Consider the following 5,817-nt stretch of genomic DNA (forward strand, 5'->3'; position numbering starts at 1 on the left):
AAGAAAACATAAGATTTCAAATATTGTCCCTGAAGTTTCGCATTTTTGGAAATCAATACTCAACTTCGCAAATGGGAGTCATAAATGATGAAATTGTAGAAATTCTAAAGAGATAAATGCGAAGGTGATAAATGCGAAGGTGATAAATGCGAAGGGATGCGAAGGGTGTAAGAATGAAAATGCGAAGTGCACGAACCCAGGGACACGTCCCATCCGACCCGCGTGCCAGCGACACGTCCCATCCGACCCGCGTGCCAGCGACACGTCCCATCCGACCCGCGAACCCAGGAACCCGTCCCATCAGACTCGCGTACCAAGGCTGACCAGCCTCCCTATAAAAGGGCATGCGAAGGCTTCCGAAAAGGGGGCTCATTCTCTCTCATTTTTCTTGCGTATTTCCTCATTTTCCGTGCTCGTACTACCACGAAGCCCTGGTCACTTCGTGCAAGATCTGAAGGTCGATTTTCTCCCGAGAAATCCCGAGATTTCCGAGGAAAAATCCATTTCCCGAGACGAAACTCTACCGTTTTTCCATCTCGCTATCTTCAAGTTGTCAAGTGAGTTCATACCCCTTTTTAACACACTTTAAATACATCTTTAAATACTTTTACAACTCTTTTAGGGGGGGGAATACAAGTAAACATACGGTTATTATCGTGCATTAGACTTATACGAGGAGTATAATGATCTTCGTTGTTAAAACATTTTATACATTCTAAAAACTTATGATTTCGGTTTATCAAATCATTGTGTGAAAGGTTAAACTTTGCATACAAAACTATCATGTTAATATATACTAAATTGAGAATCCATGAGGCGCGCACATCTTCCAACTTTACTTTTCTTTATTAGAAAGTACTGCAGTAAGGCCTGTTTATAACCAGAATCTCCCGCGACGAGAACGTGTCAAATGTGTATAGATCTATACGGGAAGTCATGATCCCGCACCCTGACTGTTAGCTACAGTCCGTCTTTTGGGGTGACAGTTGTCATAGCAATGCGACGCCTGAAGAACGTCGTTACAGGCATATTATGTTTAGTATGGTTATAAAAACTCATCGGATATACAATTATTATGATATTAAGTTATGATGAACGAGTGGTTATTAAAACTATTCTTCATCCAACCGGTTCGATCTTCACGTAGTTTTATTATATATAAAACTATGACACATTTACGAGAAACGTGGTTTCTTACAATTTTCGGTCTTAGAGACTGGTATTATGTGCGAGGAAAAATAAAAGTGTTTCCTGCATACAAACAAAATAGGAAAAGAAGGGATTTTTCCGGTGCAATCATTTACAACTTATAAACATATATGGGATTTTCTGGAACTAATGCATTCATTTTCAACACCACAAATCACAACTCTTTACATGTTGAAGCACTACGTTTACTGGAAAACATACACCTATTTTGGAATGGCATCCAATTTTTCTAAACAACTTATGGACTCACCAACTTAATTGTTGACACTTTTTCTTTGAAATAACTTGTATTCTCAGGAAATCGCTAAGCAGGTTGGGATTCAACTTTTGGGATTAACGCGCTGGCATTAATTACTTCATTCTAATTGAAGTTTATGTACCTTTATTTTTAACATGTAATGAATACAACTATGTAAACATTTAGCAACTTATTATATATGGTGGTGTGTACTTTCCTTTCTATGAACTGTTATGATATCGAACATGACGTCCTCCGCCCCCGAACGTTTCCGCCGTTCTGGTTTGGGGGTGTGACAGATTGGTATCAGAGCATTGTTTATAGTGAATTAAGTATATCAACCCATAAAAGATATACTAACTATAAATACATAAGGGATTAAAAATACTCTGACCAAGAGTCTATACTTTAAATAGTAAAATATTTAAGTAGGTATACGTGCTGCATTCATACTAAAATCAGTGTCACTAGGACAATACAAAAGAATTACGATTGTTGGACAACACAAGTGGGCTTAGAGACATATGGTCAAAACTGGGAAGATATAGCCTGATCGCCTATATTATCCGAGAGTTGACTAGCATGTGCCTAAGTTTAAGTGTGTGGTTGCAACAATGCTAAAACCTTACCAACCCTACCACAAAGAGAACAATAGAACCTAACAATAAATTTAAAAATACTATAGGTGTATTTTGGTGTTACTATGATTACTTTATACTTGAGAATTAAAACGGGATCTTCATTACTAAATTGATAGTTGCTAAGTGGATACACTAAGGCTGCATGTAATTAGGATGTTATAGACTTAGAATCTATGATAATTTTGCCTTACCCCTATTCTGTGTGAATTTGGAATTAAGGTTACTTATTCGAAGGTCTATCATATTTAGATTACACATAGCTGGTATGCACTTCACAAATAGCGATGTAACTGATGAAGGTTTTCTACATAATTATCTAGATAGTTTGTCTAATAATTTTCCACTTACCCTAAATTCTCGCATAGAAATCACAGTTGGACTCCATCCCCTTGACAACCAGTATCTTTCGAATGAAGTTATAGCTGGTTGGTTTGGAGAAGAACCATAGAACGATCATCCTATGGGATGACCACCGTGATGAAGGCTTTTCTTACGATGCTAAATCCGAACTAGAGTTTGAGAACCTACCCCGAGCAGCTCCCTTTCCAATTCCTAACCCTCGTCCGACTCTTCATGGCCCGACGCCTGATTCGGTGGAATGCTTGGAACCATAGAGCCAAGGACAAGATCAGCCTATGCTATTTAATGGCGACCGAAGTTTTTACGACTTGAGCAATGAGGACTTAGCAGATATAGTCTTGCCAATCTTGGTCCGCAGAGTGGCCCAAAATGAGATTCAAGGCAGGTCAGCCCAACATCAGATTGCCGAAGTTGTCACCGATGCGAGGATGCATACCCTCCACACCATTCATCTAGAAGATGCCCACGAGAGATCAGAGAGAAACCATGAAATCCTGTTGCAAACACTAGCTGGATCACGAGCCGAAGGCTAAGAGCTCCAAGTACGCCAGATGGTGTGCGAAAGACACCTACTTGACATGGAACGTCAATTGGTTGAACTAAGAGTTCACCAGAGGGATGACCGTCGCCGTAGTGGACGCTTTACTTTATTTCCCTTATAAAAAGAAATCGTGTTCTTCTGTTTATGCCCGATGTGGCATTTTCTATGAAATTATCTTGTTCCGTAAGTACTTTAGCTAGGTCTTTATGCTGTCAGGAACTATCTTCTATGGATATGATGTAAGACCTTTACAAGGTCATTTTCCCGAATCTTTAACATCGTGAATATCAAAAATATTGACAGCCGGCTAACTTTTGGCATCATTCCTCATACAAGTACTTTTATCTTACTTTCATTGGAGTCTATCTGAATCATACTTTAGTCAAGTCATTGGACTAAGGTAATTTATTTCAAGAGACACTTCCAAGTCTCTTTCAGTGGTTGGATCTCGTTATTCACCAACCCACGATACCTCAACTTGTACAACAAACGTCTTGAGAACATTCTACGAACTTACCTCTATTCATTACTAGGACTGCATCATAGGGATGTAGGTCAAACCTTCGCGAACATACTCTCATTCTGTACTAGGACTGCATCATAGAGATGTAGGTCAAACTTTTGAGAACATCGTGGTACTCTTAACATGAACAATCTAAGTACATCAGGGTCAACCAGAATCGCTTACAAATCTTTACCCTTTTATGTTACAGAATCATGTCGCCAAAGAAAAACGAACAACCCATCAACCAAGCACCAACCCTCCAGATCGATGCAACTACCGTTCAAGCTGCAGTCTCGGCTGCTGTGTCAGCTTTTCTGACCCACCTTCATGCTAACAATGCGAATGGTAGCGGGATTAGTAACAACAGTTCCAATCCAAGTAACAATCAAGTACCACAGCGAACGACAAGCTACCATGACACCCCAATTTCCAAGACAAAGAGAAACAAACGAAAGTTTTGGGATAGGATGAAGGACAAATCGCGTAAAGGGACGAACAAGAAACAACCACGAGTAACGACCTCCACAACTACGGTATCTATACCTCCTACTACCGTCCCTTCAGAAACACCAGTTGTCCCTAACCCAGCCCGAAAATATGCTGGAAACCTCCCAAATTGCATCAAATGTAATTATCACCACTTTGGACCTTGTCGGGGGAAGCAGTGCTCAAACTGCAACAAAAAGAGGCACACCAAACGTTACCGCAAGAGTCTATCAAAACCGATCAACAACCCGCCCAACGCCGATGGAAATCCGACTTGCCATCACTGTGGTGAGTATGGGCACTATAAAAGAGATTGCTCGAAAAAGGAAAGAACCTACGTTCCCATAACTCCTACCCGACGTTTCACTTCCACCACCAATATGGGTACTGTCCATATATGTCACCAATGCGGTGAAATTGGACACCTCCAGAAGGATTGCCCGATAACGCAGAACTCTGGCGCAGACGGGAAGATTCTCAGAATCACAGCTGCAGGAGAGCCTGCTCAAGAACCACGTTAATATAATTAAGGTGTTTCGTTGTAACAGACGTATAAACTATCTAGGACTAGTGCAACTAGAGTCTTACCTTTTGCGAGATCCTGTCAGTAAATGAATTCTCGTGCTGCGTATACTTGTCTTTTGTAGTATATCTTATTCGCAGCAATAGTCTAGTGGTAAACCTAAAGTACTGTAACTCTGTTCGTGGTTGCACGGTTGTGTTTTGTCTGTAAACGTCTTATGTTTAATTCTAATGTCTATAAAGTTTTTGTATGATTCCGACATTATCATACAATCAGATTCCATTTGATCGACGCGAAAACAACTTCACACGTACGTCCCTATCTTCTAGATCACTTTTCCAGGAGTACCTCTTAGTTATTGTTTCTCATCCTTTCCGAAGAAAAATTCAACAAACCGCCCCGAAGTACCACTCGTACAACACGTCAAGTTCAATCCAAAGACCCATACGGTTGATCTATTGTTGAAGAATGTATACATAAGGGTAGTATATAATCAAGGTTCTACAGGTTTAGAATTGATGATTCCACTCTAACTTCTTTTCCTCGTTGGGATGTGAGCTTAAAGAAGAATCATTTATTCGACTACCTTTTCAATCTTAATTATATACGACTCGTATACGCAAAACTGAAATTGATGAACCAGGTATGAGTTCTAAGATGAACTTCAAGATGGAGACTACTTAAGAAGACTACGAGTGATCATGCTGCCATGCGAGTAAACTTAGAAGCCCAATGCGTATCCTTTCTGTCGATTGGGACAAGAAAGTCAGATAGAACAAAAGTACCTACCATTTTTCCTTAGGTCATGAGCAATCATACTTTAGTTTAGATCTTCACGTCACCTAATCAACCACAAGGTTTTGACTTCATAATCAGTACGAATTGGTTTTGTTCTTATACAAGAGGAAAGGTCACTACCTATACCTCAAAACAACTTAAGACACAGGGAGCTAACTATACAACACATGATCTTGAGTCAGGAGCAATGATAATCGCTCTGAAGATCTGGAGGCACTACTTGTAGGGTACAAGGTGTATTAATTTCACAGTCCACAAAACACCCAACATATCATTTAGAAATACCACGCTTACAACAAGTCAAATCCAAGCTCAAAAACTAGCAGTGAATCCAACCATGAATTTCAAAACATAGCTGCCCTAATTCATCGAGTGAATATGCTAACAGTTAGAAGAACATAAGTAAATAAAACCAAAACCGCACGATCCCGATCGGTCGAAGTGATAGGTGGAGTAATGAAAGTCCGCTGAAATACACACATTAGGATCTAGATTCATAAAGGAACAAGAGGAACA

The 5,817-nt window shown here is 39.9% G+C and overlaps 1 long non-coding RNA gene across 1 annotated transcript; it reads left to right on the forward strand.

Moving 5' to 3' along the window:
- Positions 1-283: 283 nt before the first annotated feature.
- Positions 284-1,669, forward strand: LOC145018141 (uncharacterized). Its single transcript, XR_013666839.1, has 2 exons — positions 284-557; positions 1,507-1,669. It is a non-coding gene; the product is annotated as an uncharacterized LOC145018141 (long non-coding RNA).
- The last annotated feature ends 4,148 nt before the right edge of the window (positions 1,670-5,817 follow it).

This window comes from Lactuca saligna, chromosome 9, assembly GCF_052625555.1.
Source record: "Lactuca saligna cultivar CGN05327 chromosome 9, ASM5262555v1, whole genome shotgun sequence".
NCBI classification, from domain to species: Eukaryota; Viridiplantae; Streptophyta; class Magnoliopsida; order Asterales; family Asteraceae; genus Lactuca; species Lactuca saligna.